The following is a 23,700-nucleotide window of genomic DNA, read 5'->3' as shown; positions in this document are numbered from 1 at the left end:
TTACAATTCATGGGATCAATGGGGCACTTCATGGTGGCATGCCCTTCCATAGTGAGCTTTGGCATGTACATGTGTCTCCAAGCTCAATAGGGGGTTAACCAAGGACACTATTAGGTGGTTTCAACCTTTAAAAGGGGTGACATGTCCATGGTACATCTCTCAAGTGGTAGGTGGCAAATGATATAATAATGGAATGGAGTGGGGATCAAGGGAATCATCTAGTCCACATGTCAAGGTACAAGGGTAGTTACAATAGGGGGTAGCCCACACCTGGGTGTATGAGTGTAGGAGGGAGCAAATCTTGGTACATGAGTTACCACAGCCTTTGTTTTCCACCCTTCTTCATATGTCTTTGCCTTTGATTGATTTTTCTTCATAATTGTTCAGGGCTCCAAGGGATGAGAGCATGATGCGTAGTATATAACAGTGGATACCCCCTTAAGGTGGGGTTGTTCATCGCCCACCAGGGGTTGGGACAATCCTGGGTTCCTTAATGATGGAGGGAGTTCATCTAGGGCCCATAGGAACCAAGGTGGTGGCCATGGATAAGCGGTAGAGCTCATGTTTGCCTTTTACCCACGTGTTAAATTTGTATGTCCCGACCATCTTCTGCATTTTGTGATATATTTCCTTATGAGAGTGGCCAAATTATGTTTTTTCTTTTCATTTTAGCTACTTCAACCTCTGGGGCATCGTTTCAGGCCTGACAAAAGGTGTGGACTTGGATGGGAAAATAGATGAACATAGCTAAAATGAGTGGAAGGGAAGTGATGTAAATGGTATATGTAAGCCAGACCATGCAACCAAAATCAGGGTTTCCCATGTAGTGACAACCCTGAAGCTCATGGTCAGTAAAGGAGATCCCACGGGACTAGGATACAAGGGTAACCATGGCATCGGGAAGTGGAGACAAGAATACAGACCTAGCCCACTCTTTCCATCGAATCCCCCCACCAATCCATGCCCAAAAGTGCCCATGAAAAGCAAACAAAATTACTCAACCAAACTAATGAAAAGTCATACCTTTGGGATTGGGAGGCCCACCTTCAAACATACATTCATAACAGATGGGTGAGGGACCACATGGTTGGCTTAGGTTGCGGAGAAAATGGCACATCGAGCTATCTAAGAGTTGCAAGGGGTTGTTAGCTATCGTTTGAGGACCATCTAGGAGAAAAAATTTCTCCATTATACATTACCCACAAGTGGTGGGTAACATAGCCAACGCCCGAAATTTTTTAACCACCCCTTGATTTCCCCAACATCATATACGGTGCAAAAGTGAAACACCAACCAACTTCTAAACAACTAATGAGACATTAGCTTATACCCTAGAACAAGTGTCCAAATGCCCTCAATCCACTTGGATGACTTAATCTTTAATATCACCCTACCATAAAACCTCTTGGCTCATTATCATGTCCTCCCGCAAACTAAGTTTAGGTTCACCTTTAAGAGTTTAATACACATACAACCTTTTTTCCTCTAGTTACCACTAAGGCTATCACAAATTACTTGATTACACTATTACCTAATTAGCAACACACTCCTTTTCACTCATTCCCGCACTAGTGACTCCACCACGAAGATTTCCCCAAGCCTTAAGAAATGATTGACACCAATCTCCTCGTCTATTTAAGTCCGAGTTGAAGCACATTTGGAAACCTCAAGAAACTTTTGAGCTCAAACTAACTTATCACAACTCTTCAATACACCTATGACCAATGCATTTGTGCTCTCACATCCCATCCCTAACAATGGCACCTAAGTTGACCCTATCCAACTGCCAAGGCCAATATTCCACCTTGAAACCTTTGCCAAACCCTCATTTCCTAAGTTCTGCGATAAGATTTTTAAACCTAGTCCATAGCCCTTAGGCCCACAACCAAGGTTAGATCCATAGCTTCCTCTATTAGGAAGTACTTGAAAACCTTCGATAGGGTCAAGCAAGCCCATCATTCCACCTTGAAAACTCTACTAGACCCTCATTTCCTAAGTTTTGAACAAGAGATTTTAAACCAGTCCATGGCCCTTGGCTCTGCAACCAAGATTGGAGCATACCTTCATCCACTAGAAAATACTTGAATATCTTCAATAGGGTCTACCAAGTACTCTACAAGTTCTTTATCCAACTCTAATTTCTCCAAAACCCTAAATCTCCTTGATATGTTCTCCAAAATCACCTCCCCCTCCTTGAATAGCCAACTGAAGGACATCTTGTCCAAGACTACTAGTATTTTGTCATACCATAACATTTAATTTAAGGTGGATGTGACAATGTATAAAGTCTTGGTTACTTGGTTTTCTATTCAAATTTCAACATTAGCTATTAAGATTAAACCTAGATTAGAATCGCTTATAAAAAAGTTTGATAATTTGGTCCATACCACGTTTAGAGCTTATCACAATTTGAATACAGATTTCATATCTAAATAGTTTTTTATGCACAAGGGGGAAGATGAGATCACCTTTAGGTATATTAATTTTGTGAGTAGTGCAGAAATATCAGAATCCGTTAGATAGTAGCCAAAAGCAGACCGCTGATAATGACTACTAACGAATAAACAAGGTTGATAATAAATTCTCCAAGCGTAGAAATTTCAGAATCCATTTTACAGTTAATTCAGGAAACTATAGTAGCCAAAAGCAAATCCCTGATAAAGACTACTAATATATGAACAAGGTTGATAACAAGTCAAGTGAATGAACGTTATTTTCCTATAAGCATTGTAAGCTATAAATATCTCCAAGCCAACATATGTTAAGTGAGGAGATTTAACTGCTCTTTGCTAGCAACAAGTTTTGTACACAAGAATTTGTTGATGGTCAACTGTAAAAAAACATAGAAGTTGGAATTATGAACTGATGAATTTCTACATTGATTTCAATATCATATATAAAAATCTGAAAAATAATCTTCATAATCCAAGTTATATACCTTTATTTTAATTGTCATGGTTGTTGTGAAAAATTGGACAAATGGTAGCATATGACCTTGAAGTGCTTCGAGTGCTTCTCAATGTTGTTCATGATATCACATTGGAGGAATTTGATTTCAATATCGCCATACATGTTTGCAGCCAATCCCATGACTGAATTCAAAACCCAGTCAAAACAAAGGCACCAGTGTCATATTATCCAAACATGAGACAGTCAACTGATCCGGATTTAAACAGGAACGCAATAAAATATAGAGATAACCATAAAGACAAATAGGCAGCGGAAATAATACTTCATTTCATTACTGTAAAATACTGCAATATGCTTACAACCAGAAATGGAAATAAACCAGCTAGGGTGATGGTAGCTTATCTCTGAGAAGAGATGTGGCTACATGCCTTTGAACTGTAAAGGCTACATTGTGGCGGACCATCTGTCCTTTTACAAAATGTGACTTGTTACTTATAGTATTTTTCAATTACAATACCACGGGTCAATTCCATGGGTGAATGAATACCATGGGTGGATTTTACAATACCACGGGCGGATGCCATTTACAATACCATGGGTAAAATCCATGGGTCGATGAATAATATGGGTGGATGAGTACCATGGGTGGATTTTACAATACCACGGGTGGATGCCATTTACAATACCATGGGTAAATTCCATGGGTCGATGAATAATATGGGTGGATGAGTACCATGGGTTGATGCCATTTTCTATTCGGATCATCAACAGTCAGGGCACAATGAAAAGAATTTGATGTGAGGACCAATATATTACAAACCAAGAACAACCCAGTATTACAGTTGTGAAATATCCATTGTTTGCTTAGATGTTGCAATTCCCAAAAAACCATTATGAAATGTCATGAAATTTTTTGGTCTAATTCATATACAACGTATTATTGAATGCCCATATTGACTTGACATGCTTTCTCAATAGCCATACAAACTGATTTTCATCAGACCTTCATTAAAAATTGCAAAAGAGGAGGCGCAACAAAAACCATCTGAGCTGGAAAGCTCTGCAATGATCTGGTGAAGTTGTGATTGTAGTAGTTTTGGATGGAGCACTTCTTGGACATTTGATAAAAACCAGCATTGTTGTATTTTAAGCTAATAAGTGCAAGACCACTAGAAAATACCATTACCACTCCTAGAGTAACCAAAGAGAAAAACAACATTAACATGGATGGAGGAGCTTGGTTAATGCCAGAGAAGATCCTACTTCCAGAAAAATTATATATGATGGTGCAAACCCTGAAAATATAGGACCCAGAGAATCCTCTATAGCATCACAACAGGACCATTGTTAATTCTCTCGGTCACTTGTAAGAAATGATATAACCATTGCTATTTATGTACCAGCTTTACTTGTTAAAGGAATTTGAAAATATAAACAAAGTTATCTATTTCCACACAAGATCCATACTCGGCAACCTCCAATATTTGGACAGTGAACCAATTGTATCTTTTAATCATGATATCTTTTATTAGTCCACACCACAGACTTGCCTCTATTATGGCAAAAAAAGGTTCATTGTCTAGAACTCAGAAGCTCACCCCTTTGGTTCATCTACGCAGCACAAGACTCCACATACCTGATTAATAGTGCTTCGCTGCGCTCGTCTATCTCTTTGTTGTCATGCTTCACTGGCAGATGTCGATGATGCTGCACTAGATCCCCTAATTTCATGATAGCAATGTGAACAAAATGAATTTATTTTCAGCCACTAATTGACACATTCTACATGAAAATAGACTGTACTAGGGAACTCCCTCAACGCACTATTGTCCTGCTATTTTCCCAAGTAAACGCACCTCACATCTTTGCCTGAAATTGGTTTTAGTTTTTGGAGTTAGCTAATAAGTGGACAAACTCGAACAATTTTCCATTGAATTTCTTTCCAAATGTCCATTAGGAATTTTGCCGGAAGTTATAATTCCAGTTGAATGATTGGAACTCTGACCATAGAAGTTAGAACTACTCCCATAGAGGTTTTAGCCCATTTTAAGAAGACAAGATGATTAAAATTTCAAAAAAATGAGTGGATAGGGGTGGAACTCTACCTCGCCAGAAAAAAAAAATAAACTTGCCATAAAAGTTAAGTCTGTCCACTATTTAACTCACTTCTTACGTTTTCAGTGCTACTATAAAGCTACCCCTCAGTTGAATCTTCCAAGTCAAATTCATTGTCATCTTTGCTTTCTCTCCTGTTGGTTGCTCGTTCTGCACTAAGCTTGTGTATTGATGAAGTATTAATCACTTTGGGTGAAGCTCCTCTTGTCAGAATTTGATCCTCCCAAACTCCAAGGGTAGGAAGCAACATATCGTCATAAACAGAATAAATGGCATGGCATAACCTATGTAACTAAACATTAGAATCCTTGATTGCACCATGAGCATGTAACTATCTAGGCCGTTAGTATGAATCATAAACAAGTTGTCTGACAGCTTCAATAATTCTGTCACGTGTATTAAATTCCATTCCCACCGAGACCACCTATATTACTAACTAGAACAAAACAGCGCACCCAATCACATTGAGTAAGAGGAGGCTTCAGCAATAGACATTGCAGAAGTTTGACTGAAATTTATCTCTCACAGAGGAAGAATCCAACCAAAAAGGATAACTATGCTACAAAGGTAGTTCTCTATATCACCCTTTCCATATGACTATCTCCAAGACACCCATGGGATAGATGTGTGCTCTGCTGTGTAATTTGAGTACCAGGCTCACCTACTGATAACATAAATGTTGGTTGCTTGCAATCCCTGTGATGCTACATGGTTTGAAATTGCAGAACTGGCACATCCATGGAAATGGGTCTCTCGTTGCACTTATATTTAGGAAATGGCTTACAATTATCTAAATGTACCCTTTGTGTACTCGCTAGAATCTAGAAAACCTTGTGCATAGCTTTACTGCATAGTATATACTTACATGTAGCTCAACTAACACATAAAATGTATCTGTACTAGTTGATGCATTAGTAACTACTAACAAGCATACATAAGGAAAATTCTCTACAGATTGCAGAGACATTCTGATGGTTTTTTTTGAGAATTAGTATATATGAGCAACGTTAGAATTTAGCATTGCAGCAATAATTTCTCAACACTCATATGTTGGCAACGCCAATAACTTAGCAAGAGAACTAGGTTGTCCTAGTTAATCCAAGCATAACGAATAAAATATACGCTTAGCAAGTGAATTCTAGGATTTATTGGGGATATTCCAATGTGACCACAGATTGGTCTACTGACTGTTAAATTTCAAGAACAAGATGACAGCAACAATAACTATATAAATCTTAGTAGACATATATCACTCAGTTACCTGGGAACAACATTCAGAAAATACTTCAAAGGTCACAAACTCATCACCATTTGCAAAACAATATGCATCATCAATCTGTAAATACTAAATACTATCCAATCATAAGATCTTTAGGAATTGCCTCAAAACAGAATACAAGAATAAAACACTTCAACGCAAGCATAACTGGTTCCTCAATTTGGACCACAATTTTAAGTCAATCTGGCAGCCATTCATAGGAGTAATGATAGCAAACCTTCAAGCACGGTTCATATTTAAGGTTTCAACAAGACTGCTGATTGCATAGCCATTAGTTTTTCATATGAGACAAACAGAAAAACCATGGCTACTGCCCTTATGGAATCCACAAAGGTTTCGTGATTGAATCCTTAAAGACGACATACAATCTACCATTAAGCTTATCAAAGTAGTAATGAAACACATAGTCCCTTACTTTGTTCAGAATCCAGATGTAACATCAACAGCATTGATTCAAAAAGAGGCATCTTCATGTTACTAAGGATCAGATGTAAGAAACATGTCTAGTATTTGAAAGCATTATTAAATTTTCCATTTTGTTAATGAACAACATTCTGTCATCTCATATTAAATGAAAAAACTAACAATAATTATATTATATTAATTTGTTTGATTATGAACTATCTGTTTCTCTACATTAATTGCAAACTTTATTACTGCAGAATTTTTTATCCAGTGGGCCCTTACTGCTACCACTTACAAAGCAACACAATCATGTTTCAGAAATGACTAGGTCCAATAGGTAAAGGAATGCTAAGAATGATGAGACAGAGGATAAATCAAAGTCACTCCCAAGGATGGCATTATTTGAATTGAGGTGTAAACCAATACCAATTTTTGGAAACAAATATAATTCCAGTATGTTAGAAAAGACAACAAGGTGATGATGGGCATAATCAAGCAAGGATTTTCTTTAACAAGTTTCCAAGATACTTCAATGATCAATTCCAAAATTTTCTCCTAATCCATATCATCTTGTCCAGGGACCTAAAGTAAACTTCTGTCTCCAGTGTCAAAAAGGACGAGCTAGAATAACTCCCAGAATCCAGAGGAACAAGAAATTTGCATGGGTTAAATATGCAGTAAGGTGTAATTGACAACTGAGAGAGTGATTTAAAAGAATCAATTACACCACCAGTTGCCCCATCTTGACTCATGTCTAATGTGCCAATTCCACTTGGACCAGGAGCATCATTAGAGGAAAAGTTACCATCCAAGGGCATGCCAATAGCACATAAATTTACTGCATTGATGGCAAAAGGACTACTTAACATTAGTGAGGTTAGGCTCAATGATATGTCACTCATAGTTGATAATGTAGTGGACTATGGAAGGTGACTGCAAAACCAAAGGCATGTCCATTGGAACATCCATCAAATTATCTATTCCAGTGTTCCCTTGAAAATCTGGGAAGTTCTACTGAAAAAAAGCTTAATTTACCACAGGAATGTTGGATGGTCCACAAGTCATAGGAACCATGTAGAGATGTGGCAACATAGGATAACCTATTGGAAGATGGTGAGCTTTATGAATGGGAGCCAAAGGAATCTTTGGAGGCATTTGCATATTCATGAATTGATACTGTTGTTCGAGCAGATGATCAAACAAGATGCTCTGATTCGTCAACTTAAGCCTTGCACAGTATGCTTTCAATATACTGTTCTGGCAGTTCTGGCAGTTCTAGCAATTGAATACTATAGCAGAATACTGAGTTAATGGTTTTTTGAAACCCGACATTTTGGAGCCTTATGCTAGGCCCATTGTCAAGAGGACGGGATTTGGCCAAAAGCATTGAATGCTAAATTCTTTCTGAAACTCCAACTATTCAGCTTTGAAACGACTGCTGCAGTGAACATGTCAAGTCACACAAATAGTCCAAGGCGGTGTTTTAAAAACCAGTCTGCAGTCTGAGTCAACTCAACTGAGTTGTCCAATGACTGTACCGATTCAACTTATCGATCCTGAACCCCATCATGGTGGACTTAGCATGGAAAATTCAATCTTTTTTTATTAAAAAATATCAAAAATATAATTCCTAGACCTAAAACCTTATTCCTAAACCCCACCTAATTCCTAAAACTAAAACTAAGTACTATGTGGTAAGCCAGTAGCTTGAAATTTTTTTGGACTCTTGAGGCCATTTAGAGCCTTGAAAATTATGTATTTTGTTGCTCATATGTATTGCATTCAATTCCATTTTGATATATTCACCCTTACATGGTATGTACATTGGCAGACCTTGCATATTTTGACTTTCATGCTTTGGAATCTTTAAAATATATATTTTCATTAAAATTTAAGTGATTTTTTTGTAAACCCAGTCATTGAAATCAGATTGTTCAAGTCAATATGAACCCAAGTCAAAGTCTGAATTGACTCTTGACCAATTTCGAGTCTTAAGTCCAAGTTTTAAAACATTGATTCAAAGGTACTAATAAAATAGTTAGCAACCCGGATGCGGGTGTCAACAACGGCATTTAAATGACAAGACGGATCGCCGGCGGGTTGGGAAGCCATCTGGCTTTGTGCTTCGTCCTGAGAGCCCACAGCAACTGGATTAAAAGCACCTTGCAGGCGACATTTATTGTCTCCGAAAGATGTGAAGAGCTCATCTCCTTCATCACCATGGCCCCTGCAAACCGTTTTGTTTCTCCTCCCCTTCTCCATGGCATTTGTTCTCCGCATGCCGCTGAACCGTTTTTCAAAACTGCTACACGTAGTCGCTGCCTGATTCTCCCTTGTCAAGATTTTGGTAATGGTTTTCATTTTTCGCATTCCTATCATTGTCTTCTTTCTTGTGGTTCGCCCACCCCCGCTCCCGCTCAACGTCGTCTTCCTTCCAATTCTTTCGTTGTCAATTCAGCCATGGCTCGTCTCAGGCACCGCATGCGCAGTAGACGTGGAGGTTCGCGTGGTGGTTTTAACAACTCGCGAGCTTCTACCAGCTCCTCCTCTGACTCCCCGGACTCAACTATTGAATTGCCCATGCATAGCTCCCCGAATACCAGAAGGGGAAGAGGTTGGAGGAACAATGTTGTCCACACTGTGGATCTCCCACTCCCTCCTCTTTCTGGCCCTCACAGCACTCAATTTCGCTTCTGCAGTTCCCTATATAGGCCTACAATCACTGCTACCATCACAATTTCTTTCAAGGAAGAGTCTGCGACGCAAGCTACTCTGTCCAGTCATGGAAACAAGCAGATTAAGGCAGAGTCAGGTAGTCAGGGGATCAACAACAAGCAGCAAGGAGAAAGCAGTAAGGCTCTGCATGGCAAAGACAAAGTTGAAGACACTGGTAAGCGACAGATGGATGTTGTAGGCACGGTGGATGCTCCAATTGTTCAAGGTCGAGGCGCGTCTGAAGAGGAGGACGATTGGTATCAGTTTGCCTGCCGGATTGAGGAAGAGCCAACTCCGGAGGAACCACCAGCCTAACACGTGGCCTCATGCAAAGGTTTCCGGCTCCCAGGTGGATTCGTCTCACTGTTTTGTGGTTTCTTGGTCTCGCGCAAAGGTACCCGGCTTCCAGGTGGATATGTTTCTATGATTCATGGTTTTGTGGTCTGGATGTGTTCTGTCTCCACGCCAAGTGTCATGAATTCTCTGGTTAACTCTCTGCCAGATGGAAATGTCATACTGTTACTTGGTTATGTCCCTGTCTTTTTGGTTCAGGATTTGCATTCCTCTTTGTTCATTTTGGAAAACCAAGGTCTAGATGTTCAATGGCTGGTTTCCCCCATAACAGGGGCAGTCTTTAAAGTTTCTTGGACTGGTTTCCCCTCTGTTGGGGCAGTCCATTACCAACAGTTGCATTTTGTGATGATGGCTGATGCTTAACGCCTCTGAGATCAGGTTTCTCTGTAACTTTTTGTATCATATTAATAGATCAATACTACTTAGAAAAAAATAAAATAGTTAGCAGAAATAGATGTGAAAGTCTAAAAAGGCAAAGCAAATGTTATAATGCTAAGCAGTGTGTTTTCGAATTATAGCAATGCAATATTCATGTTATGCCAGTTGCCTGCAAAATTGCTAGATGCTTTGATATCCCTTCTAACTGCAAAGGAGAAGAGACTGAGTAATGAGAAAATAGCTTTAGAAATGCTTTGATTGTTAGAAACAAAATAGGCAGAAAACGAGAGAAAAAAAAATCCACAAAGAAAATCTAAGCCACTATTATAACAGAAAAATTGGCTGCTATCATTGTAAATACAAGGCCACATAACTTGGAATTGTAAGGTTAGAACTAATAACCTTCTGAAAGGAATGTTTAAATACAAACAATGGAGGAGCAATCTAACTTGGACAATTGAAATTACTACCAACAATGACATTGAGAATAATGGTTATGAAATTGATCAAGACTTCTTATTTTGAATAGTTTGATCTCCAAGACAAAAGGAATCAAAGAAGTTTTGCTCAATATGGATGTCTAAGAAATTTAGGAATTTGGAAATTCAAGTATTTCAGGAGTTCGGGATTCAATGAATTGGGGGACTTGGGTACTCAAGGAATTTGAGAATCCAAAACTGTGAAGGACAACCAAAGTGTGGAAAAAATCGGGATCAAATTGCCAAAATCTGATTTTTTTGGGCTGGCCGATTTAATCAGCCGACTTTTTGCCGACTTTTTCTCTGCTGAAAAAGTCGTGATATAATCGTAAAAGTCTCGACTTTTTCGGGGGTCGACCCAAAAAGTTGTTGAGCCGACCAGGCCGCGAATAAGTGGCGGAAAAAGGGAAAAAAGACAGTCATTTCTCACTCTTTTTGCTGCCATTCGTCCCTGTGGAGAGAGGAGGTGTTTGCCAAGGTTGAAGAGGAGGAGATTTGCTAGTTTTGTGGTGTGGATTTGGAGATTTGTCCACTGCTCAATGTGAGAGATTCAAGGTGCCGATTTGCTGCTGCCAGGTATGTATTTTAATTTCTCTCTTAGTCTTTGTTACACAAATTGCTTCTTAAATCTTTCTATAATTCCATTAGCATGTTTTTATCTTATTTTTGCTTAGAAATTTGAATCAAAACATTGTTTAGAACCTCGATTGAATCAAAACTTCAACTTTCAAGAATCAAATAACAAAAATTCAAACCCTTGTTTCGTGAATCTGAGTGTGTTCAAGTGAGTGAGAAGAGGCATTTAAAATTTAAAATCAACAATTACATTTGTGTTTGCTTTTTATGTGATGGGCGATTTTTTACTTTTTTCAATTTTTTTTGTGCGCAGGTTCAAATTCAAGTTCAAAGTTTCAAACAAAATGTCAAGGCTTTTGGGCCCTATGTGGGAATATGGTGAACCTGATACTATACCCAAATTTGGGGGTGTTGAGAAATCTAGGGCATTAGTATTAGATGATTTCTCTTCTTTGATGACTGCTTGTGAATGCTTTTTACATGATTAGATTAGGATCTTATTTATGTTAGATTCTTAGTGTTCTTCTTCATCAAACATTAACCAATGCAAGAACATAAATAGACAAGAGACACAGCATGTAGGATATGAGTCAGGGCCAATGTGAATATTCTATCACTGCAGCAACTGATTTACTTTTCCTACTTATTTCATCATAAGTTATTCATGAAATTACTACAACAAACATTAAAATAAATATTGTTGCAGATAGCACACCGTAATACAGAAACAAACATATGCACACATTGACACAGTTGTTTTGGACTAATGTCCTTAGAAAAACCCAATGTGGGAAAACCGGTGCAGCAAGGGAGGATTTTATTATTCAGCAATTTTCTAGTACAACAGGGTACCAAACTGGCTTACCCACAGATAGACAAATTTCCAGCACTTCTTCTGAACCCAGCGTAGGCCCTACTGACCTCTGCGTCAAACTAAAACCCTATGCGTCAGCCTGAAACCCTTTGCGTCAGCCTACTAAGGCTTTGCGCAACCTCTCTGGCCTTCTGTGTCACTTCTGCAGCCTCTGCGTGGATGACGCAGGCCCTTCTGGCTCTGCGCAATCTCTGCTGCCTCTGCGTGCCTTCCTCTAGCTCTGCATCTGCCTCTTCTGGCTCTGCTCTAAACTCCCATCTCTCTGTTCCATACTTGCTACCTCCTGACTACTCTCTAGAGTCCAAACCACTAGTTCAATTTCTCAACAAACCCTGCTCCAAAAATTGAACTGACTAGTCTCCCTTAGTGTGTTCTCCAATGACCCTCAAACCTCCTCTTATACTTTCCTCGTTGACAAATCCACGGCCGAGATTAACTCCCTAATCAACGACTAAGATTAGATCTGGCTTGATCCATGTCTTTTGGACCATTCTAACACAGTTTCATATTAATACACATTAATATTTTATTTTCCCTAAATTTAGACTTAGGGTCTCCATTAAAATATTAATTATTTTAATATCTCCTGAACTATTTAGAATCTGCCCAAATCCTTTCTACGTATTGGAGATCTCATGTGCCCCAACCTCTCCACCAAATTTCGTGGCTAAAGCACATCCGATGCTACCCCAAATCAACACTCCCTCTTAGCGAAGACCTATGTCACATGGTTCGAGTTCAAATTCGAGTTCGACAACAATTAAGTTCGATTCGAATTCGAATTTTCCGATCAGGTTTGAATGAGGTTCGGCATTAGGTTCGACTATACATATTTTTCAATATATATATATATATATATATATATATATATATATATATATATATATATATATATATATATATATATATACTATATATGACAAAATAATAGAAAATTCAAAATCAATCCATAAACACATGAATACAAATTCTTATTAGTAAACATACATGAATAATGTAATCATTCTAACATCTAGTTAAATGTAAACAGATGAATATACACTTGGTTTAGATATGGACTTTACACTTTTCCAATACAAGCATAAAGATTTTTCCAATTGGTCATGGAATAATCCTTGAAATTTTGATAAGCTTCAAGAAGAACATGGTGGTGGGATTTGGTCTACCTATGTGTGCACAAGCAGTGTATACTTGATTCGCATGTTTGATACTACCTTTAGATGCTCCCATGACTACCTTAACTCCTAGTTTAATGACTCAGGTAGTGCTATACTTAACTCACATCTTTGACCACTACCTTCAAATGCCCCAATGACTACTCTTACTGCTAGTGTAGTGACTAGTTTTTGATGTATAGCCTCGTGAACACCAAGAAGTGACCATTCTCCATGTCAATCTCTTCCATCTTGACCATTACAATACCCTCCAATTGTGTGCATGAGCTAGAGACTTGGGTCCAAAATGTAGCACTATTGACAAACACCTACATTACTTCTACAATATTTGATGCATTGAATCCTAGATGTGCACACCAAATCTCATTGTCCATACACACATTTCAACACCTATGCCATATACAAACTCACCTTAACATTTTGTAACCCACATTAATGTCTTATGCATACCAATAACACTAACATTCACACTTATACAACACCAACAATATATAGCACCCAAAGGAATGAAAAATCATCAACAAATATAAAACCCAACAATATTTAAAAATTAATACACATTTTACAATAATACATATTTAACATACAAATATAACACAAGATTATTATTATTTAAAAAAAAAATTATACAACTGCTATTCTATCCTCACATCTTTTTAAATTATATCATTTACCAATTTTGATAAAAACATACAAATAAAATTCAGACAATAATTAAATATTGTTTATTTGCATTTTAAACCATGTAATTTTTTTTTCTTCAGTAAAACCCATGTAAAATTTATACATTAAAAAAACCACCTATAATATTGGGAATAGTCCTAGAACAGAGAGTTACCCTGAATTTAATATATGATGCCAGTATGGATACTTTCGGACGTTTGAATATTATAACCTACCCGAATTTGCTTGTCTCCTTATTAACACCAGAACATTAATGTCTGTTTCGAATGGGTTGCTCGCCAAATAGACGAGCAGGAAAGAGGAAGAAGGATGCAATGGCAGTGGGAGAATGCAACGGCAGGGGCAGTCGCTGATTCACCACTGTTGCTGCTCTCCACCCCCTCGATGTTGTGAGAACCAGATTTCAAGGTATTTATATTTTACAGTTCATTTATATTCTAGGCAAATAAAACCGCCAAAAAAAACCATCGAACCTCAAAAAAAATCGTTGAAATTCGCGTTAAAGTACGTTCAGGTTCGATTAGGTTCGAATTCGTTCAGGTTCGAATTTCAGGTTCGAGGTCCGATTTTCAGGTTCGATTAGGTTCGAATTCGTTTAGGTTCGTCATTCAGGTTCGAATTTCAGGTTCGGCGAACCTGAACGAATTTCAAATTTTTTTCAGGTTCGCTGAATTTCGAACCTGAACCTTCAAGTTCGGCGAACCCTGTGACATAGGCGAAGACTATGCTCTAGTAATACTCCTCACTGAGCATCACCCTGATCATCCGGCATCGGTCCCTGTGCTAATGTTAAGACTCCTTGCCCAACATCCTCTGCACTGCTGCATCCTGTACTGCTACCCATGACTCTGCTACTGCCACTGTTGCATTTGTACGACAGCTCCCTCTGCATCCATGCTGTTGCTGGTCCTTTCTCCCAACACTGCATCCGCACTGCAACTCCCTCTGCATCTGTGCTATTGTTGGTCCTTTCTCCCAACATTGCATCTGCACTGCAACTCCCTCTTCATTTGTGCTGCTAACACACTACTTCTGAAAGGGGTTCTTTACCATCCCCATCTTTTCCCTGAAGTAGTCAAATTTTGACTTTCCAAGGGCCTTGGTGAGGATATCTGCCACTTGTTCCCCTGTAGGAGTGTAGCTCAACTGTACAGCTCCTCGTTGGACACAATCTCTGACAAAGTGACATCGGATATCAATATGCTTCGACCTATCATGGAATACTAGATTCTCTGAGAGTTTGATGCAACTCTGATTATCACACATGATTCTGGTCGCCTCCAATTTCTTCTGAATAGGTTTACCAGCAGTTTTCTAAGCCATATGGCCTCACACGAAGCTGCACTTACTGCCATATATTCTGCCTCAGACGAGCTCAGAGCCACAGACTTTTGTTTCCTACTACACCAGGAAATCATTCCTGATCCAATGTTGAAATAGTACCCAGAGGTACTTTTTTGATCCACTGAACTTCCTGCCCAATCTGCATCAATAAATCCACTCAACCTGATATCCTTCCCCTTGGTGTATAAGAGCCCATAATCAATTGTTCCCTATAAATACTTGAGAACGTGTTTGGCTGCTGCCCAGTGAGCCCTCTTTGGTTCCACCATGAACTAACTGAGGGTGTTGACAGTGTAGCAAACATCTTGCATGGTATTGACTAGATACATCAAGGACCCTATGAGCTGTCGGTATAGGGTGGGATCGACATCCTTGCCTTCTAATGCATCAATCTTCTTCCAGTTGGAGATCATTGGCATAGCCATAGGTCTATAGTCTCCCATCCCGAACCTTTTCAAGATTTCTGTAGCATACCTCCCTTGCCCAAGGAAGAATTCTCCTTTCTGCTGCCAAACTTCCAACCCTAGGGAATAGTGCATTCGTCCCAGATCCTTCATATCGAACTCTGTGACTATATTCTTCTTGCAGTCCTCAATGAGTCTGGATGATCCTGTCAGGAAGAGATCATCCACTAAGATAAGTGGCTCGTTCTCTATGACAAGATAGTAGAGATTCTGATCCGCGTCACTCTTGACAAACTCCATCTTCTGCAAGTAGCCATCTATTCGACCATACCACGCTCTCGGTGCCTGCTTCAGCCCATACAAGGCTTTCTTTAGTCTGCGTACATGAGACTTCTTCTCATGAGTTTCAAAACCCTCTGGTTGTTCAATGTATAACTCTTCTTCTATTACCCCGTTCAGAAATGTCATCTTGACATCCATCTAATGGATCTCCCATCCCATCTGGGCTGCAAGAGATATCACGGTCCTAAGAGATGTATACCTAGCTATCGGGGCGAAGGTTTCCTCATAGTCAATCCCTTCCTTTTGAGCATACCCCTTAGCCACAAACCTGGCCTTGTATTTTTCAACACTGTTGTCTGCAGCATATTTGATCTTGTAGATCCATCTTGAACCTACCACAAATCTGTCTTGAGGCCTTGACACCACCTCCCAGACATCATTTACCATTATGGAGTTATACTCCTCCACCATCGCATCTAGCCAGACCTGATGTTGAGCTGCCTCCTTGAAACTGGCAGGCTCCCCATCCTGAGCTACTAACGCCTGATACCTGTCTGGTTGTTTTCGCTCTCTTTTACTGTTCCTTGGCTCTCCGATGAAGTTCTCTGCATCACACAGAATCTGACGAAGTTCCCTGCTGGTTCTTCCTCTGCCAGTAGGTGCTTTTGTTCGCTCCTCCTCCTCATCCTGAGAATCTTCCTGATCTGAGGAAGAATTCTTCACTTTCGTTGGTTGAAGAGGCATGACCAACGGATCCTCTTTCTACTGCTCCTCGAAAGGCATTTCGCGAAATCTTCAGAAATCTTTGTCCTCCATGATCTTTACATATCATCGTACTACTACCTTCCAACTCCCTGGAAGATAGATTCTGTATGCATTAGTGTTCTCACTATATCCTACGAAATACCCCTTTTCTGCAATCTGATCAAGCTTCCTCCTCTTTTCTTCGGGTATGCGACAATATGCTAAACTCCCAAATATCCTAAAATGACTGACTTCAAGCGTCTTCCCAGTGAAGACTTTCTCTGGAGTAATCTTGCCCAATGCCCGATGAGGAGCCCTGTTATGAACATAGACAACTATGTTGCATGCTTCCACTCATAGGAATTTTGGCATATCCTGATCATACAGCATGGCCCTAGCTGCTTCTACAATAGTCCTGTTTTTCCTTTCTGCCACCCCATTCTGCTCCGGATTGTAGGGAGTTGTCCACTCCCTTCTGATGCCCACCTTAGCGCAATAATCAATGAAGTCTTTATCGACATACTCTCCACCATTATGTAAGCACAAGACTTTTATTTTCTTACCTGTCAGATTCTCCACTAGAGCCTTGAACTCCTTAAATCAACAGAAAACCTCATCCTTGGTTTTCAGAAAATAGATCCAAGTTTTCCTCGAGTGGTCATCAATGAAGGTAAGGAAATACTCTGCACCGCTAAGAGCTTTGACGGACATAGGTCCGCAGATATCTGAGTGTATCAATCCTAGTACACTCTTGGCCCTGTGGTTGCTCCTAGGAAATGCTACCTTGGCATACTTTCCTATAGCGCATCCCCTACATACATTATCTCGTTCCGTACTCAGATCCGGAACTCCTGTTACAGTGCTCCTGAGAATTCTCAGAGCTCCATGGTGCAAGTGACCCATCCTTCTGTGCCATAGTTCGTTCAAGTCTTTGTCCCCATGACTGCCTATTAGTGCCATTGGAGATTCTAGTTGTAATCTGTACAACCGATTACTTTTTATCTTGATCTACACTTTCTTTTTCCAGCTCGGGTGTTTGACGTATACCTTTTCCTTGATGAAGTAGACGTCATAGCCCTTGCCTTGTAGTTGTGACACGGAAAGTAAGTTCATCCCCAATCCTGGTACATGCAGCACATTTGTGGCACGGAACCGCTCTCCCGATTCTGTCTAAAAAACTATGGTACCCTTTCCTACTGGAGTACACTTTGCCTTGTTCCCCATGGTGATCTGAAAGTTCATCTTCTCTTCTCGATATTCTGAGAAACACTCCCTGATTCCCGTCATATGCCACGAGGCTCCACTGTCTATATACCATACTTCTGATGATGCAACACTAGTCATGCACGCCACTTCTTCTTCCAACCTGGAAGCCAACATAGAGAAATCAAAATCTCTCTCTCTTGTGCAATCTTCTGAAAATCTGTGTGAGTCCCCTAAGGTGGATGCCTCTGCATCATGGTCTCGACCCATAACTGATTTTCCCTTTCTGTCTCTGATTACTTGCTCTGATACCATGTGAAAATTCTATCACTGCAGCAACTGATTTACTTTTCCTACTTATTTCATCATAAGTTATTCATGAAATTACTTCAACAAACATTAAAATAAACACTGTTGCAAATATCACACCGTAATACGGAAACAAACATATGCACACATTGACACAGAGATTTTGGACTAATGTCCCTGGAAAAACCCAATGTGGGAAAATCAATGCAGCAAGGGAGGATTTTATTATTCAGCAATTTTCTAGTACAACAGGGTGCCAAACTGGCTTACCCACAGATAGACAAATTTCCAGCACTTCTTCTAAACCCAGCGTAGGTCCTACTGACCTATGCGTCAGCCTGAAACCCTCTGCGTCAGCCTACTGAGGCTCTACGCAGTCTCTCTGGCCTTCTGCATCACTTTTGTAGCCTCTGTGTGGATGACACAAGCCCTTCTGGCTCTACGCAGTCTCTGTTGCCTTTGCGTGGATGACGCAGGCCCTTCTGGCTCTATGCAGTGTCTACTGTCTCTGCATGCCTTCCTTTGGCTCTGCTTCTGCCTCTTCTCTGATCTCCCGTCTCTTTGTTTCGTACTTGCTGCCTCTTGACTGCTCTCAAGACCACTGGTTCAATTTCTCAGTAAACCCCGCTCCAAAAATTGAACTGACTAGTCTCCCTCAGTGCGTTCTCCAAGTGACCCTCAAGCCTTCTCTTATACTTTCCTCGTTGACAAATCAACGGCCGAGATTAAGTCCCTAATCAACGGCTAAGATTAGATCTGGCTTGATCCATGTCTTTTGGACCATTCTAACACAGTTTCATATTAATACACATTAATATTTTATTTTCCCTAAGTTTAGACTTAGGATCTCCATTAAAAATATTAATTATTTTAATATATCCATAACTGTTTAGAATCTGCCCAAATCATTTCTGGGTATTGGAGATCTCATGTGCCCCAACCTCTTCACCAAATTTCGTGGCTAGAGCACATCCGATGCTACCCCAAATCAATAGCCAAAACCTTTCACTCGTTGAGAGGAAAACCTGCACAAATTCTTTTTAGAGATTCCAATTGGCAACTGCCAAGACCAAGACCCTTAACCTATTAGCCACTCCATGATCAAGACACGAGTCCTCTTCTGGTTTTGTCTTCCATATTCTTCTTCCACCGTTGAGGCTACATCACTGGAGACCTTCACCAAGATAGTAATGAGAGAGCTCTGAGATCCATCATTGTACTGTAATCATGTCCGAATCGCAGCATCATTGTTAGCATTGGATCCTTCTTCCTGTGGCAGCACCAAGGATCCCTTGTCTAAACAGAATTGGATCCGAAACATAGTCTTCTTACGAACATTGGACTCTCCTCAACACCCAGATAGTGTTACTGCATTCCCCTTGTCTTCTGCACTAGGCCATTGTCCTTGTCTTTTGAAATCACAGTAAGAGGCCACCGAAATTCCAACAGTGGTTTCTCCTTCTTATTCATTGTTACTATGATCTCTAGATAAGAGGGATCTGAATTCCCTTACAAAACTATAGTACGCATCCTTGTAGCCTTCACCAAAACAGAGGTAACCCGAGACTCTTTTCCCTCTTCCAAAATTCAGAGATATGTGAAGTTTGTTCTCTGTCTTTATGTGTGGATCCTAACCTCCTTTATATAGTGATTCCACCATATATTAAGCCGACTTGATCATCCGAATAGGTGTGACATTTGGGTGAACCGACATAAGTTATTTTCTTCATATTGCAGGTCAGCATCAAGTCAAGAGGACTGTGCTTGTCTTTTGGAGAGCTTTCTAGACACTAGATTGACTCCTATACATTTTACATATGCTCAAGAAGAGCTCTTCATACATGACATTAATTCTTTGACCTTAATGACAAATCTTAAGGCTCTCAATGGGAGCCATCTCAAATAAAATCACTTGCTCATGAAACACATGAAGCAAGGCTTACAAAGATAGTTTTATTACATTATTTACAAAAGTCACAATTACATGTCATTATGAAGACCGAACCTAGTTACACTTTTCGACACTCCCTCTTAACTAGGGAGGTATTCATAATGGTACTTGGTCATTCTCAATCTGAAGAATTTCTCATAAGAATAATTCGGATTTGTTACTCATTTGTATAGCATCATATCAACCAACATTGTTATATAGCAAGGCCTTTACTAATAGCTCTATCTCTCCACAAGATCAGAGCACAATGCTGGCAAGACCAATGATTTATAGAGATATATATCATTGTCTCTCTAGGAACATACCCCACCCGAGTTCACTTAGGATATGCTCCATAAGGGCTATTCTTTTCTTGGACTCCCTAGTCCCACAAAGAATATAGGTCCTCTATGACTACTCTTATTGTTGGATGCCCTATCTCATCCTCAAAGAGCATCAAATGCCAAATGATTACACAATCCTCCATTTTGTCTTCCCAGGTGAAGAACAGAACAACGTGTCTATCTCTCCTTTTCAAACCAGGAGGTTTTATTCCATTAAAGGAATGTACTCATTCCTATCACAAAGGAATGTACCTAAGCTTCCTGCTTAGGAATTTCCCAAGTTTCTTCCAAGTAAGAAACTTCTTCTCAGGCTCCCTCTTAATCAAGGACCTATCGCAACTTCTTATGTGGAGATCCTGAAACAACTGGTTGCTTGAAGAGCTCCTTCCTTCGATGTCATAAATTTCTTTTTCGTCAAGGAGCCTTCATCTTTGGGAACTTCTATATAGGACACAGATCATCCATCACTTTATTCATGAGTTAGTCATGTCTTCAACTCATCAAAAAGTGATCCATCAGATTTTCCATCTGGCTTTTCTTCATGTCATTCTGCTTTCATGCCATCTTTTCAGACGGGCATTACATCCTTCTTTATGGTCTACTTGGAGGTCATTCATAGATCTTCCCTTTGACAATCCTACATAAGCCCAACCAGATGTTAGTTCAAAAATAATCGATGAACACTTCAAATCAGACCTACATTTGTGATGATCTTTCACCATGACATCTTCCTGTAAGTATCAGCATTCTGCGTGCAGATTAACACATCTCCCACAGATATTCATTGTCAAGGATCTCTATCTTTTTCCGACTTCCATCAAAGTCTTCACATCCTTCCCGGAGATCTTCTAGTCAAATCTTCTTGGACTCCGGATGTTGAACACCTTCTTCCTTCGTTGCATATCATCATGATCTCTTCCTATCTTTTCACACACTTCATTCCCAGAGGCTTCCAATCAAAGTTCCTCAATCGTAGTCAACCACCTCATACTTCATATGAGGACATATTATGTTGATTTCATCTAGTATGACTCATGCCTTCCGACATTCTTTCATAGGAGGAGATTCCTTTTCTTTGATCATGCTTCTCAAAATAGAAGTAGTGATCCTTGTTACCTGCAATCATACGACATGACTATAATATTAAATACAAGCAAACATACCTTATTTACCTTTAGGTCATCTAGGCTTCTTTCAGCAACTTCCTAGATTGAAATGATCTTCAACCGCTTGATCTGCTTCATCTCTCATGTCATCATACCATCATCCCATGAACTCCACAAGTTGGAGTTCCTGATGAAACACTTGCTTCCTCTCTGGATCAATGAATCCTCCAATGAGGATTCCATCTCACATATCCTTATTCAACAGATGTTTCCCTTTTAAACAAATGTATGACGAGACTTAGTCCTGGATCACTTCTTCCTTTGATTTTTAAATGAGGTCACCAAGAGCTATATCCATTAACTACCATACATCCTTCATGTTTCCTATGGTGATGTCACGAGCTCTTGTTTCTAATGCTTCCATGATGCCACGATGCATCTTATTATTTATTATAGCCATATCCTATAAGGTTTAGGAGCTATGACAAGAACTTTTGTGAGGAAGACTATCTCAGTCGAGATCTCTTACTTCCTTTTTTTCTTCAACTTCCTTTCTTCAATTTCCTCCACTCCTTCAGTGATATGGGTTTCTTTTCTTTCTATTGATATTGTCCTTTTAGGACAATCTATCCTGTAAAGTCCATAGTCATAGCATTGAATCTTAGCTATGCTCTTCTTTCTTTTCTGAGGACCAGAATTTTCCAACTTCCTTTCCTTCCAGCGAATGTTTGAGTCCTTAACCTTCAACACTTTTGCCCTCAACTCATCTTCTTCTATCTTGCATAGAAATCACAAGTTGTCGAATGAGGTAACTTTCTTATCCTCATGGATATATGTTACCTTGTTCATCAACTAGTGCATTATAGATCAATGATGATTATCTTCTTATCTCTCCCAGATCTCGTAGTTGAGATCTTATGAAGATCAATGATGATTATCTTCTTATCTCTCCCAGATCTCGTAGTTGAGATCTTATGAAGATATCCCTTCATTCTTTGATACCTTCAATTTTGAGTAGATCAGATCTACGCGATGTGACCTTCTTTACCACATCTTCGGAGAATATTCTTAGGAGTTTATCATATACATCTCTTTGATGTCTCCAATATTGCTATATGAGAGGATCTTTCATAAGAGTCCCTTTTCATGAATTCGGAGGAGACCTTTCCATTGATATGTTCAATGACTTCACTTTCCTCAAGGACTATATCTATCCTCCTTTTTCATGCAGAGAATTTCGATGACCCATCCAACTTATAGATCTCCTTGCAAACATGAAGTCATTTTACCAAATTGATTAAAGAATGAAAGATACTTACTTGACAAGTGAAGTATTAGTGCTCCCTCTTGGATGATCTTCTTCCAAATGAAAAAGCCTTTCTTCAATAGAGAAGGTTGCGCCTTTTGATGAGGATGATTTGTTGCTTCTTCAGATGAACTTCTTCAAGGACAAGGAGAGGATCCTTGCTTGATTTATAACCTTGAAGATGATGACAATGCCTTCCTGTCTTCAATATACTTCAACTTCTCTTGTAGTGTAGATCAAAAACGCTTCTCGGGTTTCGACTTTCTCTAAGATGATGTAATCTTCATCTTTAAAGTCCTTCGAGTTATCTTGTAGACAACTTGATGAGGGTCTTTGCGGGCTTTTGATGATAACTATAGAAACAAAATCTCTTGTTGTTGTAGATTGCTTCTTCGATCTAGGGTTTAATTCTTCAATGTAGATCTTGATCTTTGCTTTAATAACCTTCAACTTGCTTTGATGCTCTTCTTGAAACTCGATTCTTGAATGTTTCTTTGATTAGATGCCCTTCCTTGACTTCAACACCTTAGCTTTGATACCATGTTGAGAATTCTAGGGCATTAGTATTAGATGATTTCTCTTCTTTGATGACTACTTGTGAATGTGTTTTACATGATTAGATTAGGATCTTCTTTACGTTAGATTCTTAGTGTTCTTCATCAAACAGTGACCAATGCAAGAACATAAATAGACAACAGACACGGCATGTAGGCTATGAGCCAGGGCCAAAACCTCTCACTCTTTGAGAGGAAAACCTGCACAAATTCTTCTTGGAGATTCCAAT

The 23,700-nt window shown here is 39.4% G+C and overlaps 1 long non-coding RNA gene and 1 pseudogene across 1 annotated transcript in view; both read right to left on the bottom strand.

The window, feature by feature from the left end:
• Nucleotides 1-2,492: 2,492 nt before the first annotated feature.
• LOC149262624 (uncharacterized) overlaps nt 2,493-23,700 on the bottom strand; it is an 80,098-nt gene continuing 58,890 nt past the window's right edge. The window contains exons 2-3 of the long non-coding RNA XR_016259180.1: nt 2,995-3,092; nt 2,493-2,830 (exon numbers count right to left, since the gene is read on the bottom strand). This is a non-coding gene — a long non-coding RNA (uncharacterized LOC149262624). The remainder of the gene's footprint in view (nt 2,831-2,994; nt 3,093-23,700) is intronic.
• On the bottom strand, nt 5,360-9,070 carry LOC149262625 (uncharacterized; annotated as a pseudogene).

This window comes from Pinus tabuliformis, chromosome 6 (assembly GCF_031772625.1).
Source record: "Pinus tabuliformis cultivar Carrire ecotype Pingquan chromosome 6, CPIR1, whole genome shotgun sequence".
In the NCBI taxonomy this organism is placed as follows: Eukaryota; Viridiplantae; Streptophyta; class Pinopsida; order Pinales; family Pinaceae; genus Pinus; species Pinus tabuliformis.
This window is presented reverse-complemented; position numbering and strand designations above follow the sequence as displayed.